This window comes from Felis catus, chromosome A3, assembly GCF_018350175.1.
Source record: "Felis catus isolate Fca126 chromosome A3, F.catus_Fca126_mat1.0, whole genome shotgun sequence".
In the NCBI taxonomy this organism is placed as follows: Eukaryota; Metazoa; Chordata; class Mammalia; order Carnivora; family Felidae; genus Felis; species Felis catus.
Genome location: NC_058370.1, coordinates 61,500,289 through 61,524,728, shown reverse-complemented (window position 1 = coordinate 61,524,728; position 24,440 = coordinate 61,500,289). Strand labels below are relative to the sequence as shown.

Below are 24,440 nucleotides of genomic sequence, written 5' to 3'. Positions count from 1 at the left end.
GTTGTAAACTGGGGCTGTTCTGGGTAAACCAGGGATATTGGTCACCCTAATTTTAGAAAATAAGTTATAAAAACATTTTTGCATTTCCACAAGTTTATTTGGCTTTCTTGGCTTTAATTTTATACTAGGGTTAAGTATTATATATTTTCTTTTTCAGTATAAATTCTTTTTCAGAAGAGAAGTAAAATAAAAAGTCAGTAAAAAAATTGAACTCTAAAAATAGTTTTATATTTATTTTTATTCCAAATTATTGCCTGCATTTGGTTTTTGGTGACACGGGGAGGCTTAGATCTAATTCTATTTAAAAAAAATTGTTTTGTAACGTTTATTTATTTTTGAGACAGAGAGAGACAGAGCATGAATGGGGGAGGGTCAGAGAGAGGGAGACACAGAATCTGAAACAGGCTCCAGGCTCTGAGCTGTCAGCACAGAGTCTGATGCAGGGCTTGAACCTGCAAACCAGGAGATCATGACCTGAGCCGAACAGACACTTAACCGACTGAGCCACCCAGGCGCCCCTAGATCTAAATCTAAATGAGATTACAGAACTTTTCCTAATTTCATTTTTATTTCTAACAAGTTAATGTCTTTTCTTTTAAAAGCAAATTATAAATGCTTGCTTTTACACTGGAGGGATGTGAACTCTGATAAGTGCTCTGGCTTTTTGAATTAAAATAGTTTCCATTAAAAAATTTTTAAGGATAATTTTTTCTGATAAAATTTAAAGACTTCAAAATAAAATACATGCTTATAGTTTGTCTGGTATTTACTTACCCTTGCTCAAGCAGAAGTATTCAAGGTTTAAAAAAAATTTTTTTAATGTTTATTTTTGAGAGAGACAGAGCATGAGTGGGGTAGGGGGCAGGGGGGAGAGAGGGAGAGAGAGAGAGAGAGAGAGAGAGAGAGAGAGAGAATTCAAAGAGGGCTCCAGGCTCTGAACTGTCAGCACAGAGCCCTCAGGAACCCAACCCTGAGATCATGACCTGAGCCAAAGTCGGACACTTAACCAAGACTGAGCCACTCAGGCGTCCCATAAGTTTAATTAAAGTCATATTAAAATGGAAAAGTTCTTCCAAAACTTTTATTTTACATATTGTTTTCCTATGAAAACACAGGACTTTGGGGGAGAAGCGTAAGGAGCTGATATTTGGTGAGAGTCTATAAATGAATATTCATAGTTATGCCAGAACAGGTCTGCAAGGATGTTAGTAGTTTCTCTCTTCTTTTTGCTTATCTGTATTTTCAAAGTATGATTTTAATTTTTGCTGGGTTGAATGCTCCATTTCCTAAATGTCTCCTAGGCATTGCCTGCACTTGCACCACGCGAAGCGCGCTCACCGCGGGGGCAAAGGGCCAGAACATTTCACCCGGTCTTCTGATGTGTCAGGGCCTCACAAGGCTCAGTCTATCCGAGGGCGAAAATGCCATCATTCGATTAAGTCCAGAAGTTCAAGAACTCCTTGCAGGCGATTCAGTCCCAGTTGAGAGTGGGGTCTTGTGGGAACCTACGAGTTCAACCCAGCGCGAGGTGCTCGGACGCCGGGACTCCTTGCTCCACCGCCTGCAAGGCGGACCCGGAGGGTGGGGCGGCCCGGCGCCGGGGCTCGCGGAGCGCGCATGCGCGGCGAGGGGGCGGGGCCGGGGCGGGGCTACGCGCAACCTCCGGAGCAGCAGCAGTGGCGGCGGCGGCGGCAGGGGAGTTCTGGCTGCGTCTGGGGCGGCGGGTTCGCGGCCGACCTGGGCAGGAGAACCAGCACGTAGAGCCGGGCCGCGGCCCGCGACTTGGCGACCAAGCAGCGGCGCTGCTGCTGCAGGGCTTGGGCGCGCGGCCTGGCGGGACTGAGGACGCCGGGGCTGCAGGGCACGGGCGCCGCGGGCCGGGGCGCGCCAGGTAGGTGGGCCAGGCTGGGCTGGGGGCGACGCGGCTGCGGTGAGCTGCCGGGCGCAATGATGCACCCGGCGGGGCGGGGCGCGGCGCGCATCCTGATACTGGGGTGCTGGACTGGGAGGGCTCCCGCGGTTGTCATGGAGATCCTACAGCCTTGTGGTTCACCGGCGGTTGCGTCTTTGGAGAACAATCCAAGCCTGGCCGACCCCTAACTGGGAGACCCGGGCAGTCTCCTGCTGAGGGGAGTGCGGGGCTGGGGCGGGAGATGGGGAGCCGGGATGCCGGACGCGGCGACTCCGAGGCCATGTCTTGGCTCTTGCTTAGATCTAGTGACTTCAGACGCTGAAGGCCTTTCTGTGCATTGGGTGTAAACAGAACCGGGTAAAAATAAGCATGCATCTCAGTGTAGGACATCTGCTCTCCGTCCTCTCAACTCTTCCCTTTTCTGCCTGCCCTTAGTCCCCTATATTTCTGGCATCTTTGCTTCTTGTATGTTAATTTGTTCTGGCAGTGCTAGTCAGTTAATTGAGGCCTGAGAAATTTGCAGAGATCGGGGATGGGTTTGCTTTCCCTCCGTCTTGTCGCCTGCCCTCTGACATTACATAATGTTGTGTTCCTCCTGCCCCGAGTTCATCCATAATAACAGATCATGAAAATATTTCTTTGGCTAAGAAAGAAGTGTAGGCAGTTGTAAAGCCCATTTTCTTGTCTTATGCTTTGCCACTGAATGTGTTTTTGTTGGGAGGCTGCTTAAGAGTAGAATGCCCATAGGGCATCTAAACCAAGGGAATTGGGGGTGGGGTGGCCCTTTGAATGTTGCGATGAAATTCTGCCTGATTCATCTTGGTTCACAGTGGATTGTGTGGACTGTGGGCAAGCCAGTGGGATTGGGGCCTGAACAGGCTGACTTGGGTGTGAATCCTGGATCTTTCACTTGCTAACTCTGGTTCTCAATTTTCTCACCTCTAAAAGGTGAGAACAGAACCTGCTTTGCCATTTGTTTTGGAATGGAGATACTGTTGGCATTGGTAAATGCACATAGAATAGCTGTAGGTTGTCCTAGAAGTAAACTGAATTTCTCATTGGTTGAAGACAGGCTTTCTTTAAGAGGAATTTTGTTTTTGGATCTAGGTCCTTTGCTTTGGGGATTTTTGCTAAAATGTTTACTCCTGGAAGATGGAATCCGTTGGGTTTCTCTGAAGAAAATGAATGATGGTGCCCACGTGGGAAGGCCAGTGTGATGTGTTGGAGGGCTGCTGTCAGAAGACAGTGATGCTGTCCCAGGGGTGGTTATTGCATGTGAACAGAGATCCACAAGGCCTCATTCCCTGTGGTGTCTCGTAAACACACCTCTGTAACAACAAGCCACAGTTACTGGGAGGATGTGCCCTGAAGATAGGGCTTAAATGAAAGGACGCCCGACAGATGCAGAAGGAAGGGAAGGCTGTATTTATTTCTCCTGGGCTCAGCAGTAGATTTGGCTCTGCTGATTCTAGTGGCTGCTCTACTTCTGTTTTTCATTAAGCTTATGACATCTCAGTGTTTATCTGCTTTAGACTCTGAAGTCAAGGGTAGACATTACATTTTATTCCATTGTTTGGGAAACTGGATATTTTCTTGTATTGCTGTTACACTAAATATTAGGATTTTAAAAAAAAAAGTTGCTTTAAGGAAAGGAGGAATAAAATAATATACACAAGAGCTTGTTGTAAACTGTAAAGCACCACAGAGGTGGGAAGAGGTCAGAGGTCAGAACTACTGACCCTGCAGGTCCCTTTAGCCAGCGGCCTACCTGGGAACATCCTGCTCAGCCTGCAAACCTGTAAATGCAGCTGAGGATTGGAACGGAAAGGCACATGGGACCAGCTGACCCCTGACCCCGACCTCACAGCATCTCAAGAATCCAGTAAGACAGAGGGATGTGGAGACTTTGGACCAAGGTTGGTCTTAGCTTCTTATGAAAAACTCCTTTATTGATTACGTATTCCACGAAAGTCCTCATAGTATTATCAGCTACTCATGGTATCAGGATGCTTTGACTTTCACGGAGGAGAAAATAGCACAAATCTGCAGGGAAGAAGGCTTGATTATGTGGTTGCTTCTTTTGTAGAACTTGATTAATGAGCTGGTCTTGAGAGATCCTTCAAAACATATTTTTCTAGTGTCCTGGAACAAAAGCTCTGTGAGGAGAGCATATTCTGGGGAGACCAATATTAACACCAAAGCAGGCCTCCTTTATTTTGTTTGTCTGTGCTTTTAAGGAAAATGCCATCGTGCATCTAATTCCCAGGAGTTTACCTGTATTTCTATACATATGCACCCCTTGCTGTCTTTAAATTGTTTAAAAAGTATTATTTCAGATTTACTGAGGAGTTGCAAGAATAATCCAAAGAATTCCCAGATAAACTTTACCCACATTCTCCAAGTGTTGACATTTACTACATTCGCCTTATTCTTCTCTCATATTTGTTAGTGTGTGATTCCTTTTTTCTGAACTGTTTAATGGTAACTTGCAGACTTGATACTCTTTTACCTCTAAATACTTTATTATGTATATCTCAAAAACAAGGACATTCTCTTACATAACAACAGCACAGTTATTAAACATTAGGAAATTAAACATTGATACAATGCTATTATTTAATATATAGGTCTTTTTCAGATCTTGCCAATAGCTCCAATAATATCCTTTAGAGAAAAAAAAATCCAAAATTATACATTATGTCAAATTGTGCTCTCTCTTTAGTTTGCTTTCATCTGGAACAGTTACTGAATCTTTCTTTGTAGTCCATGACATTGACATTTTTGAAGACTGCTGCCTATTTTGTGGATAAAGTCTCCCAATTTGGGTTTGCCTGCAGTTTCCTCATGATTAGATTCAGATTATGCACTTTTGGCAGGACTAGCACAGGGGTGACCCTGCAGTGATCTCAGCGTGTCCCATCAGGAGGAGGCATATGCTGTTGATTAGTCCCATTCACTGGTCAGGTTAACTTTGATCACTTGGTTAAGGTGGTGTCTGCCAAGTTCCCTTACAGAAAAGTTACCATTTTCCCATTGTATTTAATATGTATCTGGTAGTAAGATAACTTGAGACTCTGTGATTATACTGTTACTCCTCATACTCTGACTCACTAGCTTTCGAATCCATTGATGATTCTTACCTGAACCAGTTATCCTGGCTGACAGATGGTGATTTTTCGTCTTCTCTCCTCTTCTTTTTTTTAATGTTTATTTATTTATTTTGAGAGAGAGAGAGAGAGAGAGAGAATCCCAAGTTCCGAGCTATTTAGCGTGGAGCCCAACTTGAGGCTTGATCTCATGAACCATGAACGGCAATCAAGGGTTGGATGCATAACCAGTGTGCCACCCAGGTGCCCCAGATGGTGAATTTTCTAATTCCGTATTTCTTTCTATACTTACCAGTTGGAATTATACTGCAAGGAAGAACATTTCTTTCTTCCTTGTTTATCCTTTGATTTATTCCTCTGCACTCATGAATTCCAGCTTTATGCAATAGATTATAGTCTCTTACGCTCATTATTCATCTTGTTGCTTAAATTATCCCGGACTTGGCTTGTAGGAGCCCCTTATGTCCTTTTGACATACCCTCATCCTTCTTTGAGGACTTCTTTACTCTCTGGTACAAAACCCTCAAGACTCAGCTTATACTTTCCAGCCTTGGAATTAGCCATTTCTCCAAAGAGTCTTGGTTCCTTTTAATGGAGAATGGTATTTAAAAACCAAGATCTGGATCCTAGGCGTGCTCATTGCTACTGAGGTGTTGCTGCCTCTAGGCCTGTTTAGTGAACGTATTGCTCTCATTTACATATTACACAAAATTTTCTCTGATTTGCATTTTAAATTTAATGCTATGTCACTGTGTCCTGGAGATCTATATGTACTGACATTAAAATATTTTTTTTGTCTGTATTCCAGAATATGGGTTTATCACAATTTATTGAACTATCCTTTATCAGTGGACACTTAGGTTATTCCCAATGTCCTGCTCTAAAAGTAGTGGAGAATCTGTGAATCAAATCATTGTTAATACTTGCTAATATTTCCATCTTCTAGCTCCCTAGAAGTAGGATTTCTGGGTCAAAGAGTAACTTTAAATGGAGAGCTTTGCCAAATTGCCCCCACTTCCAGGAGGCTTTCACTTTGTACTCCTTCCATTAGGGTGTGAAATTATTTCTTTTTAACTCTGCCAATACTGAGTATAAATCTTGTCAATTTTTGCCAATCTAATGGATAAAGAAGGCATTATTACTTTAATTACATTTCTCAAATTACCAAAAATATTGAAAACCTTCTTGTGCTAGCTTATACTTTTGCTTCTATGAATTACCTGTGTATATCCTTTGCCCACTTTTTTCTCATTAGGTTATTCTTTATATTACTGAATTGTGGAAGTTACTGTAACTTTAGACTTTATTTTTGGCAGCCTTAGAAGTCTCCTTTAAGGATGATCCATTTTTCATTCGAGAGGACAAGGAAACTACCATTTTCTGAGCCCCCCCTACATCCCAGGCTCTGGGCCGAGTATTTATTTGTATACATTCCCTGCAAGTCCTGTGGGAAGTTGAGCTGTGGTGTTCAGAAAACTTAGTGAGGTGTGGTTAAGGTATCCACCTAAAAATGATTGTAAGAGCTTGAACTGGGACTCAAACCCAGGTCTCTCTGGATCTCATGCCATTTCCATTAAAGCATATAGCTTCCTGCACAGGATTTGAAAATAATTGCTGTACTTTATTGTATCAATGTAGGACCGGGAATTCATTACTTGGAGCCTCCAATATCAGTAATTTCTATTTCTAATATTTTGATTTGTAAGTAAGGAGCTTTGAACATATACATCTTTCAAAATCATTTATTTTATTTCTGGAACTATTGTGGACTCTGGAGCCAAAGTCCCTGTGAGCTTCCAATCAGCTCTGTGACTTTGGGCAAATAGCTTAATCTTTCTGTGTCTTGGTTTGCTCATCTGCAAAACTGGGCTGATGATAGTAGCAACCCCAGAGTCTTGTTGGGGGGTAAAGTGAGTTAGTGCACATCAAGGGCTTGGAATGGCACCTGTTGCCGGTAAGCATTCGGCAACATGAACCGTTATGATGAGTTCATGTGTGTAGCAAGTGCAGGCAGTGTGGAACTTGGAATTAGAGCAGCCATTTTTCTGCAGGTTTAACCATCTCTTTCATCATAAGCTGTCTGGGAAATGGGGGATCAGGGCCCCTGGGTGCTGTGTGCTTGTCTCTTCAATATGGTCTCTGCACAGACCTTGCTCATACTCAGCCCAGTTGGCCCCTGGCGTTTGCTCACAGCCCTTAACCTGGGGCGGGTGAGACCCTGCAGCCCTTTCAACGTGCAGTCTGTTCTTGAGGCTCACCTGGTGAAGTACTCAGAAGCAGAAGTCTCCAGTGGGGGAGGGTCTGTGGTGATGAAAATGTGTCCATTTTCTGGTATGGGGTCAGGAAGACAGAGGGGTGTCCTCTGGGAGGGGACCTCTGGAGGAGAAAAGCATTCAGCTCCTTGCGGCTCCCTTCCTGGGACACTGTCAGAGCCTTTACTTCAGACATCTAGTAATTCTCCTGGCCTTTATGCAGTGCCCTTCCTGTTGTACCTACCAGGTAGAATTCTGAGGCCGAAATCCCCCGCCTCCCTCCCTGTTCCCCACACCTCCACCATAGCCCTTGTACAGCTGGTATCAGCTGCTGTCTGATAAAATTCATTCACTCCAGGATGTGGAACTCTTTCCTTTGTTTTGTGTTGCTTGAATTTCAAATGGTGCCTTCTCTAACCTGCTAATTAGAATTTTTAAGGAGGATGACCTAGGTGTACAAATTCTGAAGTGTGAAGGAATACATCTAGGCAGGTGTATATTTCTGGAGTACAGGGTCCTCTTAGGAAACAGGGATGCCCAGCAGTTCATGAGTCTCCCTGGATTGTGGGGTGTGTCATTTGGGGTCTTTGGGCTGACAAGTAAACAGTAAGGTCATTTATTATCTCATAGAACTGGAGTTCTACTCTATCAACAGTTCTGCAGTTTCATCAAGGACCTGGATTCTTCTCTTCTTTCTAGCCATCACTGCTGGTGTCAACCCAGAGTGAGCCTCCTCATGATGATGAGGTTGTCCTTATGGTCAGTGGGACTGCATGTTTCCCCACTCCTGACACCAGCCAGTCTCTAGCCACAGCCACTCTGGTGTGTGGGAGCAGTGAGGACCACGTAGCCTCCCTTGGACGCAGACTAGGAGGCTGCGAGGATGCTGTGTGCTGATTGGCTTAGGAGTGTTCCTCCATGGGTGGGCCCCAGACCAGTGGAATCAGCATCCCTTGAGACATTAGGTGTGAGGCTCAGGCCCCACTCCAACCTACCGAATTAGAAATTCTGGGCTGGGGCCCAGCACTCTGTTGTAGCAGGCCCTCCAGGTGATTGTGATGCAAGTTCCAGTTTGAGAATTGCTCTTACTGTAATCAAGGTCACTCCCATTCATCAGCTGGAGTTGGGACTGGCTTTTCCTGAATCCAGAGAGGATTGCTCCCAGAATAGGAAGAAGGGAGAAGAGCGCTGGGTGGTCAGCCCACAGCGTAAACTGAGGAACCTGTGGGCACCTTTGTTCTCCATGTCTCCCTCCCCGCCCCTGGCCTGGGCCCCAGTTTATTGGCCCAACTGTTTCCTAGCCCCATGCCTGCATCCTCTTCAGCTCCTCCGAGAGTGGCCCACATCCTCCCTGCAGGACTAAAGGAATCAGCATGGTTACACCCCAGCCCCAGCTTCTATCTCTGGTCCAGCAAGGTTGGGAGTCTACTGGACCAGCTGCTGTGGATCTAGACCGGCCCTTATGACTCCCTTTCCAGAGGCATTCTGAAAGTATGTTCTGATGTATAGAGTTTGCTTACCATGCTACTCCTTGCTCAATTAGAAAAAAATAGAAAGCAGTACAGTTAGTAGGGGCTTGAGAATGCTTAAGGGGTTGGCCTGGGGACAGCCTAAGGGACTATTTTCAATGGCAGTTTGTAGTTCTCTCTGGCTTTGCCCAGTGTGACCTGCTTTGTTGTTCCCTTTTGCAAGTACAGCTCCAACTTTATGTTTAGGTGAAGTGAAAGAGCCACCTCCATGGTGTAATCTGTGAGCTCAAAATCTCTCACCGTTCCACATTTTTTCCAGAAACCGGCGAGCTGAGGTATTTCTAGATTTTCTTGATTTTCCAAGGTTCCCCTTAATCCAGGCAATCTCATACCTGCTGTACCACATCAGTGCTAATTGCTGAAGAAGGAAGAGCACATGAGGAGGAGATCGGGTGGGCCAGGGTCCAGAACAGTGTTTTTCAAACAGCAGTGGTTCTGAAATCAATTTGAGATTGTAACCAGCATTTAAACATATTTCTTTTTTTGAAGGATGCCTGGGTGGCTCAGTGGGTTAAGCATCCGACTTCGGCTCATGGTTCATGAGTTCATGGGTTCATGGGTTCAAACCTCATGTCGGACTCTGTGCTTACAGCTCAGAGCCTGGAACCTGCTTTGGATTCTGTATCTCCCTTTCTCTCTGTCCCTCCCCTGCTCACACTCTCTCTGTCTCTCTCTCAAAAATAAATAAACATTAAAAAAAATTAAACATTTTTTTTTGAAATAAAATAGAAAATATCCAAGTACATTTCTTATAGAAAGGGTTGGCATTTTTTGGTAAAAATGTAGCTATGTGCATGAGGTGTATGTTCGGGTACTGTTTCACTGTGAATGCTTCCTACTGTGGGTTTGGCAAAAATGTGTAAAATCTGGAAGTTGAGCACATAGTGGAGGGGGCTACCCTGGCCATGTACACAAACACATGCACACACATATGGGGTCTTTCCCCAGGGAGAGGGTCTCTGGCCTTCATCAGAACCTCAGAGGTCTGTGACTCACCACAGTTGGAGAACCGCTGATCTAAAATGAAAGGGGACTTTTTTTTTTCTTGAGCAGCAGGCAAAAGTTTATTAGAGTATAAGATTAGAAAGTAAGAGTAGTAATAAAGCTCTCTTCACAGAGAGAGGACATTCGAAAGTGAATGTCCCCAAAAAAGGACTTTTAGCAGTGTGGGCCAGTGGGAGTGGAGCTGGAGCCCAGGGACAGCAAGAAAAAAGGCGTAGATGTTCTGGTCTTGCTCTGACTTATTGTCTGTGGTATTTGGTCAGTCCTCCTGATGATGTTGAGGGTCCTTAGCATGGCTACTCTGAGATGGGGAGGCAAGGCAGGGAGTGTGTGGATTTGTCAGAGGTTTAAAATTTAACCGTGGACACCTGACTCATCCTTCTCCTAACAGGGTGGATCAGCGTGTCTACCTAAACACACACACACACACACACACACACACACACACACACAGAGAGAGAGAGAGAGAGAGAGAGAGAGAGAGAGAGAATGAGATAGGTAAATAGGTTGATATCTGGATCTCCCTTGTTTTGAGGCTGGCCCCATTGGAGCCATCACTGCCTGTGATCCCCTTGCAATCCTTTGTGACTTAATAACAGGACAACTTCCAAGTCACCTTGGCTGCCTTTGGGATGCATTAATGTAGGTGTTAGTCTGGTTTGTGTTACAAAGCATATGTAATAATCTCTTTGGGGTGCTTGTGTATGTTTTTTGAGGGGGCATAAGTTGGATTATGAGACATGAACCTGAATGTGCCTCCACAACCCATGGCGGGTTATGTAGGTTGAGATAAGCATATTTGTGCATTGCAATGCTCTGGACCAGTGCAGGTAGGACGTTACAGTCTTGCAGGAGACTTGGTATCTTTCCTCTCAGTTTTACAGTCTTGAAAGCCATTTTTCCCATAGTGCCCCTATTTTTAAAAATGTTTATCTATTTACCTTGAGAGAGAAAGAGAGAGCACTAGCAGGGAAGAGGCAGAGGGAGAGAGAGAGAATCCCAAGCAGCTCCATGCTGTCAGTGCAGAGCCCAACACAGGGCTCAAACTCACAAACTGAGAGATCATGACCTGAGCCAAAATCAAGAGTCGGATGCTTAACCGACTCAGCCACCCAGGCACCTCCATAGTGCCTCTATTTTAAAAAACGTACTGTGTTCAGTTTTCTCAACATCCTTCAAGTCCTGTCCATGCTTTAAGAAATTTCTCTGTAGGGGCGTGGAGCCTGCTTAAGATTCTCTCTCTCCTTCTCCCTCTGCCCCTCTCCCGTGTGCACGTGCACGTGCGCTCTCTCTCTCTCTCTCAAATGAAAAATGTTAAAAAAAAAAAAAAGCATTAACAGCCATAAAGAAATGTATTCAGAAGGCTAGAGTACATCCATCTCTGACTCCTGCCCAGGGCACCTCTGAGGGGAAATGTAGAAGGAGGTTCTGAGAGGCAGGGGACTGCCAGTAAAGGTCAGAGAAGGATGTGGGCAGAACAGGGAAGTGGGAGGGGCCTGGGCTCATAATGTTTTGTCAGGTGATCACTGACCCAGCTAAGCCTTCTCTTCTACTGACACTTTTTTTTAAGCACATAAAAACTTGTGATTGTGTGAAGTGGATGTTGAGTATTTTCACATTTCTTATTCATTGCTTTGACTGTGTTCTGCATAGACAAATGTTAAACAGAATGATCACATTATGTAATTGGGTAATAATCAAATGGTTGATAAAATGCAGTAATAGAGCCCAATTAAGATGGGACTGACTGTGTGCCAAAAAATGTCAAGGTAACCCAGAATCTTTCTAACATTGTTACTCCTTGGTTTTGAAGAGGACAGAGTGATGGGTGAATGGATTGGCCTTAGGGAAACACCGTGCTGGTAGACAGTGCCCACCTCAGGCAGAGGAGAAGCATGCATTTGGATTTTGCCCCTAACCTGCTGGTGACTTGGTGAAATCATGCCTGAATCTGACCTCCTTCCTCGTTCATCTGGAGCAGGTGAATCCCTCATTTCTTTCTCCCTTGACCCCCAATCCAACAATGAAGCAGAGTTGTGATTGTGCCTGAGGGCTGCATAGGTAAAGTTGGCATCGAGGGAGACCCACATACATACACAGTATTTAGGGAAGTACTTGTTTAGTCTGTGGCCTTGGAAATCGAGGTCCTGTCTCTACTCTTCTTTCACTTTCTGGCTCCCCTCTGCAGTGATTTATGAGTATCTTTCTAAAGTACATAAACTTAGTGTCAGAGACCCTGGAATACCCTGGATATGTCCATGAAGGTTGAAGCTGTCTGTATATCATGCAGACCAAACTCTTCCTGGTCCAAGTAGAGTGTCTGGTACCTTTCTCTGGCTCTTCTACCCTGCACTCCATCCCCACACCCGCCTTCTGAGGCCCACTGCATATAATCCCCCGGTACAGCTATAGGCTTTATGTTGATGCTCATATCCTTGTCATTTTCCGTGAACTGATGAATGCCACTTTACTCCCTGAAGTTTTCCCCTGATAATGTATGCACAGCTGTTCGGATCTGGATTGTCTCTCTCTGGCAGTTTGATATCCTCCCCTGAATTCTTCACCTACCTCTCTCTGACCTCCTTTTACGCTATTTTTGACCTATTTTATTTTCTATTATTCATTCCTGACATTTTACAGAAAGGGTGCATGGATTTAAAGTTATCAGTTAAAGCATAAACTGATTAAAAAGAATTAAAGACAGCTTCAAATGGATACAACCGTATGAGTGCCGTCCCTTCAAGAAGAGCCCTGAACTTATTTCAGGGATGCTTGTGTTACCAGAAGCTGTCACGTTCTTCATCTGTGTGTCTTTCTCCTTCAAACACTGCAGAACTCATGAGAACAGGAACCTGACTTTCTTGATAGTGCAGATAGTCTTGCAAATAGTGGGTGACGTACCAGTGATTGCCCAGGATACATATTTTTTGATTATCATTGTAGGCGCCTTCGAACTACATGATCTTTCGAATAACTTTCCTACAGGGAGAAAGACGTTTGCGTTTTGAGTCAACTTGGTTATTTAATCATTCCTTAATTAGTCAGATATCTTTACCAAGCTAGGTATTAGCCTCATTGGCCAAAAGGAATAGAAAAGCCAGCAGACAGGTTGTGAAGCAGTGAGAAGTCTTTGCAGCTTGTGGACTGGCTCACAGAGAAAGGATGCTTCTGTGATGGCAGTGCCACTCTTGCACTGAAGGGGCTTCAGGCCCCCCTGTCTGGTGTTCGTGTCTGTCCTCATTACAGCAGCCAGCACAGCCTCAGCCCCATCTCTAGCAGAGAAGGTTCTAAACTGTCATGGAACAGATTCGTTCCAAACAGGATTAGATGAGGTATGAAGTCCCAGGGCAGTAATCTCTGTGTCATTCCTTTTCGAGCAGGGCATCGCGGGGTCTCACCAGTATTACATACCCTCAGGCTGGCTGGTTTGTAAACTGTTAAGGATCGCACCCGTATTTATCATGGCCACTAGTAGCCTGTGGCTTAGACTCTGAACCTCATTTAATGGGCTCACTGAAATGAAAAAACAAAAAAACAAAAAAACAAAATGGGCTATTTTTGCCTCATAACCTAGATTCGTCTGCACTAAATATGCAAGCCAAGCTATTAAATGTTTGGGGCAGTCAACAGGAATTCGGCATATTAAGGCTTTTTGAATTTACTACTCAGACAGGCCTAGAAATAAGATTGGTTGCCTTTTTTAGGATTATAAATGTTGATTATATTGGGGAGAAGCTATTTTATAAAATAACTCTACAACAAAATGAATTTTAATATGCTTGTAGGGTCTTGCGAGCATGCACTCACTTGAGCCTAGGGCCCAGGGTAAATTTGAGAATGCTTTATTTAAGGCATTAAAGAAGGAAAAGGGGACTGTTCATGAACTTAAATCTAAAATAGTACCCTTCTCTGTCAGCATCCCAGTACGGTGACCTTTGCCACCATTGGATACAAGTGGGGAATGGTAAAATTGTGAGGATTAATATTTGGCTGCATATAACAGGAAAACATCTGAAGGAAAAGAGGCCTAGTCAGAGAAGGCGTGTCTTTCTTGTTGTCAGACCTTGTGCTGTACCTGCCTGTGGTGAGGCCCAGTGCCTCCTGTCTGGGTTGGCAGCTAGAGGTGCGGTCAGCTCATGGGCCTTCTAGACACGAGGCTGGAGGAAGGCACACTTCCCAAGAACTCTTCATCAAATTTCTCCTTACGTCTTGTTGGCAAGAACCGAACGAACTCCTGGCCATACCTAGCTGCAAGGGAGGCGGACAGCCCTGGGCCAACTAAACGTCAGGATCCTAGGGCTTCTATGGAGGAAGCAAAGAATAGACATTGGAGGCAACTGTGTCTCTCCTGCAAGTTGTCTTTTTTGGAAGGTGAGTTTTTAATGCTTGTTGGAAAAATGTTGGCAAAACTTTGGGAAAACTTCTCTGGAGAGGCTGTAGGCATGGAGAGCTAACTAAAAAGTTGAGAACTTGAGACCTTTCTTGCTTCCACATGTCTTTCATACGAGAGTCTGAAAGAGGTCACTTGATCCCTTTGTTCCTTCATTTCCTCATTTAGAAAACAGAAATGGCCGAGTTCTGGGCTAAATTCTCAGGGCCAGTGCCAAGGCTCACAGACCAGAGCTGCTTCCCACCAGTAGTCTCTCTGGTGCCTCTGGACCTGTGGGTGTGTCTGGAGGGAGGGGCTGCTTGGGTGGGGGGATTTCAGGAAGAATGTGAGATCCAGGCAAGGGCCTGTGGATGAGATGCCCTGGGGCCCAGGAAGAGGAAGACAAGCTTGTCCCCACTGTAGTCTCCAGGGCTGGCTCATCCTTCCCCACCCTGAAACCACCACAGGCAGGTCCCCTCCCCAAGTATGGGGAGGGCCAGCCTCATTAGTGGAATTGAGGGTGGCACCTGGGTCTGTGCTTCTCTCTTGCCTCTTTTCCTCCTTGTCTTGCTTTCCTTCCAGAAGGGAGATCCCAAGTGTCTTCTCTGTCAGATGAAAGGGATCAAATAACCAGTTTATTCTAGGTGTCAGCGAAATTTAATGTGTTCTTTCTGAGGCATTTGGATTTTAAGAAGAATATATGTGCTAGCAGTCCCTAAACTCAGAAGAGAGCCTCTCCAATGGTCAGATGTCAGGCCAAGGAACAGGCATGGATAGAAGTTGGGGCCCTCCTTGTGCCTGCCAGTCACTGGGTACAAGCATTTGTCTGCTGCACACCTGGGTAATGCTGGCCAGCCCAGCTGTTCCTGTCCTCTTCCCTCTACCCCAACCCAGCACGTGTGAATGACACACACACCTCTCTCACCTCTCGTGTGTGCTCACACATGGCATTCACACATGTACTTAGAGCTGTCATTTGCACATGTGCATACACACCTTTTGTGTTCACACACACACACACACACACACACATCCTAAAAAGGCAGTAGCTGCTGAGGAGCTATGCTTTGCTTTCTGTCTGATTGGAATCCCTGGGAGTTAGGGGTATAGACGTGCATGTATGTTCAAGAATCTTTATAAACACTCTTTGAATTCATGCCTCTGAAATACGGAAGTTTCTTTTTGTGTTTCCAAAACTAATGATGAAAATTTGCTAATCTGTAGTAATGTTTCCTAGCCTTAAAAAACTTTTTTAGGGGTGCCTGGGTGGCTCAGTTGGTTAAGCTTCTGATTCTTGATTTTGGCTCAGGTCATGATCTCATTGTTCATGGGTTTGAGCCCCACGTTGGGCTCTGTGTTGACAGAGCATGGAATTCTCTCTCTCTGTCACTCCCCTGCTTACTCTCTATCTTTCTCAAAATAAATAAAAATAAACTTAAAAATTTTTTTTAACTTCACATTTTTAAAAAGGCAAGGATTATCAAATGGCCCTTTCTCACTTTCTCTACCCTATGAGTGGCTTATGTAGGCAATGGATGAACATAGCATCTTTCCTTGTATCTCAGCAGTAATCATCACTCCCTGGTGATTATCTTCAGATTGTTTTGCTATCCACTTTTTTCTCAGTATAAACATAGGTTGTTTTGTTTTGTTTTTTTCATCTGTGAGAGTGAGATATTTTACTTAAGGGAGGTATCTGTCAAACTTCATAAAATTACTTTTCTTCCCCCTTCATGGGTGTGCTGGTCCATGTGTTATGTGGACCTTGCCTTCCCATTCCACAGGTGCCAAGGGTGGGTGTCTGGCCCCAGTGAACTAGATGCTGTACTTTTTCAGAAGAAACAAAAACCGTTGGGACACCCTAAGTGTGCAATGTAAATGAAGAAAGTGAGGCCCTGGCCAGGAGGGAAGTGGTTCTGATTTCCATGTTTCATCTCCTACTCTTAAAGGGGAAAGCACTTTCAAGGGAGTATGATAGCGGAGAGAAGTACAGAGAAGGCAGAAGTTCTTGAACGCATTGCTGACTATAGAATGTTGCTGTCATGTGGCCCCTGGCCCCGTAACCCTTGCCAGGGGCGTAGCAGGCATTTGGGCAGCATCTGAGTTCAAGATGGTGACCACCACAGGCCTAGAGACACCTGAAGTGGAGCATCGATGGGGCACAGAATAAAGTCCCAGGTCGGGGCACCTGGGTGGCTCAGTTTGTTGAGCATCTGACCCTTGATATCAGCCCAGGTCATGATCCCAGCATTGTGGGATTGAGCCCTGTGTTGGGCTCTGTGCTGAGTGTGGAGCCTGCTTCAGATTCTGTCTGTCTGTCTGTCTGTCTCTCTCTCTCTCTCTCTCTCTTTCCCTTTATCATTCCCCCCCCCCCAAAAAAAAGAATAAAAGTCCTAGGTCAGGATCATGTGATGCTCAAGCAGAGCTTTGTCCAGTGGGAGTAACACTCACTGTGAGACAGTGTGGATGGGGCAGGTCTGAACTGTCCCAGGGGAAGGAGTGACACTGATTGAGTAGACCTGGGTCTAGCGCTCACTCCCGATGCTGGAAACTTGGCAGTCTGATTGCCTGGCCTGGGTCTGTTGATCGCCTGTGCCCCCAATTTGAGTGGCCTGAGAGAGGGTGGGTACACACTTCTGCTAACGGAGTGTAATTAGGGAGTGAGTGTTGGGCTGCCAAAAGGAAACCGGCTTCAAAGTAAGCTAACCTAGTCCAGGCACCCTGAAGGCCTGGCTCCCCTGAACCCCGTTTGGGAGCCCCCTTACCCTCTCCTTCTTGGTGTGTAGCTCCTTGACAGTAACTCCTTAGGGGTCTAGAGGAATCACTTAAAATGTTCAATTCTGCTTTGCTGTGTTTTATTGAGGGAGAGGGTGTTGTGTCCCACAGTGGTACTGACATTTGTGAAGATTGTTCTCTGGGGACGTGCCCAGTGAACATAACAGATCTGGAGTGTCATAGGACATAAATGTCCTTCAGGGAAGGAACAGCAGCTCTGTTTTCTTTGTATCTCCAGAGTATCCCACAGTGCCTGGTACAGCATAGGTGTATAATCAGTGTTTGTCGAGTGAATGAATGAACAAAGCTGCCATTTCATTGTGGAAAGTGCAAGAAAAGCCTCAGCCTGTCCTGGGAAGACAGCCCATTTCCCGGAGGTCAAGTTGGGGTTTGGTCTAACCCAGGAGAGGGAAGTAAGACTGGGGCTTGTGGCACAGCTGGTGTTGCAGTCAGTCTTTGGGTGAAGCCAAACCTGGCAGCTTGTGTCCCTGTACCTGATATGTCCTCCCTGTGCAGTGGCATTTGTGTCCTCAGCACACAAGCCCTGTCAGCCAGCTGGCTGTGACCTAGCAGCTGCTTCTGTTCCTCTGGGAAGAAAGTGCCACACCTTAGGGCTCAGTCATGTTGGATTGTTTTCTTTCTAAATTTTATCAACTTTCTCACATCTGCACAGGGTCGCAAGTGTGGTATCATAGGTGCTAAAAGAGAAGCCCAGTAGGGTGGGGTTCACAGGAAGGGTGGCCTCCTCCTCTTCTGGGCTTTGGGGACATCACAGGGCTTCACGTAGAGTTATGTGTCAAGGGTGGGGGTGATAGCTCGAGCTGGGAGTTTCAAGAGAGAAGCGTGGGGAGGACAGGGATAACGCATCAGGAAGGAGTTTCAGGAGAGGCAGGGTCAGCTCACCGGGAGGCTCACGGTCCATCATCAGGTCCTTTTCAAGTTTGAGACTTCATCCCACACAGGAGCTTTCTCAGACTTTTTAAAAAGCTTTTTATTCTGTTTTGCTTATATCATTGTTTTAAATTCCAAAGTCTTTCTAGAGGTTTGAGGAGGTCCTTTCTTAGATGGTAATTGTTCTTGTAATCATACCTGTGTTCTAACCAGGTTTGTGGGCCAAGATGGGCTCCCTCATTTCCATTCAGTGGTGTGGGCACCGCAGTTCACTGAATCCTGATGCAGGGTCCCCAGAGCCCATAGTGGTGGCGATGAAGCCATGTCTATGACATGATGGAAATGAAACCAGGACTGGGGAAGGATATTCTAAACCACCTGTAAAAATTGAGCTGGCTGTGAGGAAAAGAAAGTATTGGGGTATGAAGAACCCCAGAAATCTGGGTTTCTAGAAACAAATATTAATTGTCTCAGGGTCCTCTCCCTGCACATTGAAACAGCTGAGTGGGCAGCTTCAGTTGGCCCTACCTCCTCCATAGTCATGCTCTTGCTATGACCTTGTGGGGTCTCTACACTGGGCAGGGAGGGGGGTGCAGTATAGACATAAAACATAGTCAAGCCTGTTGGCCAGTGGCTGGGGGAGGGGATGAGGTAGTGAGAGATTATGGGGACAGGACTTGGCTTGTAGCTGTGCTAGCACACGCTCCTGCTCTAAGATTTTGTGACTTGGGGACTGGGAGCATAAACTTCACTGTGCCATATAGTGGGGTGATGTGGTCAGGGAGAAAAATGTGGCAGAAGGGCAAGGCTGGAGAATAAGGAAGTGAAGGGCAGAGAGCAAGGGATGAGGCAATGGAAATTGTTGCCAGCAGCAGGTGCAGCCTTGTCGATTTCCTCACCTGCTGGGGTGACACTGACCCAGAGAAGCACGCCTTTGAATTCCCACCCTCTTATTAGTGACTATGCACTAACATCACGTGGTGGGAGTCCTCAAAACCTGCTTGTACTTAGCTTGATTTGCCACATTTGATAACATTTTATATTCTGTTTTACAATAGGCATACATTTGCATGATTCAAAAATTAGAAGGTACAGCAGGGTATATGGTAAAGTCAGCCTCCTGCCGCAGACACCTAGATCCCCTCCTGGAGATACCAATGCCATGTGCTTTTCTTGTGTTCTTCCCAAGATATTCTGTGTATATGCCAGCAGATGTGTGTGTGTGTACACATTAAAATGTTTTTATGCCCACAGTGTCACGTTCCACGTCCACTGCACCCCTCACCATCTCCCGTTACTATTTCTGGCTACTCATTGTATAGAGTTTCTCTTTGTTTTGCCCAGCTACACAGCATCCCCCTGCCAGGCTGTGCTGTAGATTCTTTGACTAGTGCTTTCTCTCTCTCTTTTTTTTTTAATCAAAAAAAATAATTTATTTATTTTGAGAGAGAAAGAGAGAGAGAGTGCACATGCATGGGAGGGGCAGACAGAGAGGAGAGAGAGAGAGAATCCCAAGCAGGCTCTGTGCTGTCAGCATGGAGCCCAACGTGGGGCTTGATCCCACAACCCTGAAATCATGACCTGAGCTGAAATCAAGAGTCAGACACCTCACTGAGTCAGCCATCCAGGCGCCCCTGACTAGTGCTCTCTTGAGCTTGGTAGGCTCTTCCTGGTCTGTGCTGGGCACTAATGTGTTAGCTCTTTGAAAGAGCACCCCCCACCCTTGCCCTAAGGTGTGGATAGAGTATCACCCTATCTGGAAGGAAAGTGTGGGATTGGGTGATATTTGGAAGTTCCCATTTACTGCTATTCTCATCTGGACTATAACTTGCTTTGGGGAGTAGAGGGCAGCTAATGGTTAGATACTATTATTTGTAAGATACGCTTCTTTAGAATATTACCTTTAGTTACACATAGGCCTTTTAAACCCACCCATAGCATCCTGAATGAGGCTTGTCAAGGCCACATTTGACCCGAGCTTCAAGAGCAGTGGTTCCGAGGGACTTTGCAGGGCCCACTGCACGTTTGAGCTACTACAGGTGCTGCAGATGGTTCTGGAGGGATGTCTCTGACAGCCAGGACCAGGAATGCATAGTGCTTGTGGCATCGTGTTTGTGACATGATGATATCTAACTGAGGCTGCTTCTTCCCGCCCAGTGAATCAGTTGCTTCTACCACCATGCCATGTGTCTGAGAGGGAAGGGAGCAGCCTGGACATTGTAAATATGTCAATATGTCTTGGAGTCATGTTGGATGGTCCCTTGCAGCTTCTAGATCTGCAAGACAGTCCTGGTAGTTTACCACAGTGGAGCCGGTGTGCAGTCACCTCACATGGCAGCATTGTACAGGCAGCGGACATCTTTGAGGGCCCCACCTTCAGGCCTGGGGGAGGGGCAGTGGCGGGCTCTTGCCACACGTGGGGATGCTCCAGAGAGCAGGACTTGATGGTAGCCCACCCCCAGAGGGTTCACAGCTGCAAGGCTGCTTATCAGCCCCTGTGCAGGTGCCAGCAGGACACATTCAAGCCATGAGGCCTCTGTGGGAGGGAGCCGAGGGCTGGCAGATGTTAGACGTTAGCCCCTGGGGTCTGTTGTGTGCAGTGCCAGTGGCCAAGGGGCTCTGAGATGGCTCTTTCTGCCCCATTAGTGGCTGTCAGCTAGCTCAGGGCACCAGTCTGCTGGATAAACCCAGCTGTTGCAGAAGATCAGAGAAGAATGGGAGCAAAGAAGGCAATTCAGGGGGCCCGCCGATGACTGCTTTCAGGAACTGAACAGGCTTATTCATGTTCATATTTTCTCTAAAATACTCTTGAGGTTTCGAGGCTCCACCCTGAGCCCTGTGTGGCTGAGGGCTGCTTGTCCTGGTGGAAGGGATGGTCTTCAAATCTTGTGCTAGCCTAAGTCTGGGTGGCGGGGTCCTGGGGCAGCTCAGTCCTGCCTCTGAAACTGAATGGAGGCAGAAGGGAGGCAGAATTGCTGTCAGGGTCATGGGGCCTCCTGCACACAGAGCCCAGGAGGAGGTCGCTAACAGTGGAGGAAGTGGAATTATTGCACATGGTGTGTTTCGACATTGGGACTCAACCCTCAAGAAGGAAAACCAAGTGTGGGGGTGCATGGCACCCGGGCTGAAGAAATGAAAAGTGGGCAGAAGGCTGAACATTAACTACATTGTTTTTTGCTCACCCACTTGGCCCTTCTCTTGGGCTGGCCCTGGCAAGGCGGAGTTATCTCACCCCACACCAGCTTCAGGGCCTGTGGCTGGGAGAAGTTCTCTTGCTGTGTTTATTCAAGGTAAGGGATCTCTCATAACAGCTTGTGATGCCTGAGGCCAGGAGGGTCTAGTCCATGAGACATCAGGAAAGCTTTCCCCATGAATATCCGAGTTAATTGTACTGGATGTTACAACGTGTAATATCCCTGTGGCAATATTGTACTTGTATGGGATGAGCTAAGAGAGTCCTTGAATAGCTTTGGAAACTCCCTTTTGGGATGTAGTTGAGAGAAGCAATAAATATGAGTATTTTTTAAATGTAAACAAGTTAGGGGTGTCTGGGTGGCTCAGTTGGTTAAACTTCCAACTCTTTTTCTTTTTAAATTTTTTAAAATTTTTGAGAGAGAGGGACTGAGCACGAGTGGGGGAGGGGCAGAGAGTGAGGGAGACACAGAATCTGAAGGAGGTTCCAGGCTCTGAGCTGTCCTCACAGAGCCCGACGTGGGGCTCGAACTCACGAACTGCAAGACTATGACCTGAGCTGAAGTCAGACGCTCAACCCGCTGTGCCACCCAGGTGCCCCAAGCATCCAGCTTTTGATTTCGGCTCAGCTCATGGTCTCACAGTTGGTGGGATCAAGCCCTGCGTTGGGCTCTGTGCTGACAGTGTGCAGTCTGCTTGAATTCTCTCTCTGCCCCTTTCTCCCTCTTTCCTCTCCCCCGCTCATTCTCTCTCTCTCTCTCTCTCTCTCTCTCTCTCAAAATAAATAATCATTAAAAAAATGTAAGCAAGATAATCACAGCATAAGGCAGTAGTTCTTCAGTACCGCTGGCTGGTGGTCTAGGGAGGGGTGGCAAGGACTATCCTTCACCGATGGACATTTCTTCAGTTCCTGCTGTGCCAGGCACCTTGCTGATTGCTTCACATGCCCGCATTTAGTGTCCTTGTATTAGTTTCCTAGGACTTCTGTATCAAAGTCTTACAGACTTGGTGGCTTAAACCAACAGAAATGTATTCTCTCACAGTTCTGGAGGCTGGAAGTCTAAAATCAGTATCACAGGCTCCAAATCGAGGGTTCAGCAGTGCCATGCTCTCCCTGGTAGCATTAGTGGGGTGCCTTGTCCATCTTCGGGTGGCTGCTGGCATTCCTTGGCTCATGTTCCCTCCCCGCCTCCCCTACCTCCCGCCTCCATCTTCAGTGCCAGCTGTGTAGCATCTTCTCTGTGACTTCTTCCTTCTGTTTCTATCATGTGCCCTTCATCTGTCTGAAATCTCTCTTAGTCTCCTCCTTGTAAGGGCACTTATGATTGGAATTAGGGCCCACCCGTGTCATGTAATCTGTCTACCTCAGGGTCCTCAATTTAATCACATCTGCAAAGTCTTTGCCATATAAATAGCATTCGAAGGTTCCAGGGATTAGAGCATGGACATTCTCTTTACTTGCCCTGCCACATCCCACAGCAGCCTTTGGAGGACACTCAGTGGTTGTAATGAGGAAGCCAAGGCTTGGAGAGGCTGAGCAGCTCTTGGGTGGCCATGGTTCTTTCTTCTCTCTGATGCCACATTTTGTAATGTTGCTGGACATTCACTGATGAACAGATAAGCCCCTGTCATTTTCCCGTGATGTTACATTGGTTTGGAAAAAATATGAGCTTCGGGGTCAGGTGTCATCGCTGCACCTTGCTAGGGACATGTTTGTTAAATGAATGAATTTGTTTCACTGTGGCCAGATGGCTTTGGGCAGCCTCGTTTTCCTCATCTGTACGTTGATGATGGAACAACCTGGTGTAAATAAGATGGTATCACATGGGTGAAATGGTCCAGCATGGGCATGTGTGCTGTGTCCTTAGTCAGTGTGAGTTCCTGGACCCAGCCAGGGAGAAGTCACATGAAGGCCAGGTGATGTCTAGGATGGATTTGGTTAATCTCTGAAAGAAATAGCGCATTGGGAGGTGTGCAAATAGCCAACTCACTGATAGGACAAACATCTCTCGAATACCTCCTTGTGCCGGTCAGTCTGATAGGTGGAAGGAAAAGAACAGCAAATAGAACATACTCCTCCTGCCTTGGGGTTGGGGGCCAGGGAGCCAGAGGACAGATATTTGAACAGTCTTTCCACTATTGTGGACTGAGGAAAGTTGTCTTTGATGTGTGTGTGAACAGATATATGCGTTACGTATTTATTTATATTTATATATTATAAATAACATGAAAATTGACAAGAGCCCATGTTTCTGAGTCTGGTTCATATCTTCAGCTTCCTTCTTCTCTCACCACCTACCTCAGTGGCTATTTGGAGGTCCCTCATAGTTGACTGGGCCCCGTTAATCTCCTTCCCCAGAGAGTGGAGCCTTCTTCCTACCTCCTCTCCACGCTGAGCCCCTGCTCAGGTGGGTGGGGCCTGTGGTCTCTCCCAGGCTACCCTGGCCTTTGGGCCTCTGACCTCCCTCTGATCATCTGGGCTCACACCCAGGCCAGCTCTGCCCACCTTGCTCAGTCTGCTCTCTGTCCCCCACAAGTCTTGCTCCGACATCTCCCCAGATAGGAAGGCACCTGTCTTGTTGTGTTTCTTAAGCTAACCTTGCTGAGCACTCACTGTATAACAGGGCCTGACGGCTCTGTGGGGTGACCTGCATTCCCTGTCACAAATTATGAGCTACTAAAGGAGCCTTGCTGAATGCTAGTTGCTGTGCTCTATCCATGTGCACACCACTTGTCTTACAGATGAGAGAATTGGGGTGCAGAAAAGTTCAGTCACCTAGTTGGTCAGTGGCAGGGCAGGAGTCATGGGTCTTTCTGTCCATGTAGCTCCTTACTTACATCTAAGCCAGGTAGGCCCTGCCCAGTGATAGACCAGCCACCAAATGCATAGCAGTGGCAGGTGCCACAGGTGACAGTGTCTGTCTGTGTGCTTTTTGATGGGGACCCACAGTTTCATTTCCAGCTCTCTTTTATTTTTTTTAATGTTTTTTTAATTTTTAGAGAGCAAGAGAGCGAGAGAACATGCACACAAGCAGAGGGGTGGGGGAGAGGAAGAGAAAGAGATCCTAAGGAGGTTCTGCTCAGCGCTGAGCCTGATGCTAGGCTCAATCCCACGACCCTGAGATCATGACCTGAGCCAAAAATCAAAAGTCGGACACTTAACTGACTGAGCCACCCAGGCGCCCTCCATCTCTCATTTAAATGCTTGTCTCATGCTATGTTCTGGCAGTCACTGAGTGAGCATGCCAGACTTTTGGACTCTGAGTCTCTTCAAGTAAAGCAGGGGAGACAGAGTTGCTGAGTTTTCCCCTTGGATGGCTGGAGCCCATGCAGTACACGCCTCTCCTTCCCCCTTGTCTGTTTACCTGTCACCACTCTGTTATCTTGATCTGTCCATCTGTTTACCTCCTT

The 24,440-nt window shown here is 46.5% G+C and overlaps 1 protein-coding gene across 21 annotated transcripts in view; it reads left to right on the top strand.

The window, feature by feature from the left end:
• Window positions 1-1,657: 1,657 nt before the first annotated feature.
• Window positions 1,658-24,440, top strand: part of INPP4A (inositol polyphosphate-4-phosphatase type I A) — a 134,654-nt gene continuing 111,871 nt past the window's right edge. For 9 of the 21 annotated variants that reach the window (XM_045054098.1, XM_023251610.2, XM_023251602.2 and 6 more), the window contains exon 1: window positions 1,659-1,891. The gene's annotated coding sequence lies outside the window, so the exon portion shown is untranslated. Of the gene's footprint in view, window positions 1,892-11,362; window positions 11,784-24,440 lie in introns of those variants that run through there. The other 12 variants (XM_023251615.2, XM_023251614.2, XM_023251608.2 and 9 more) reach the window with 4 other exon arrangements.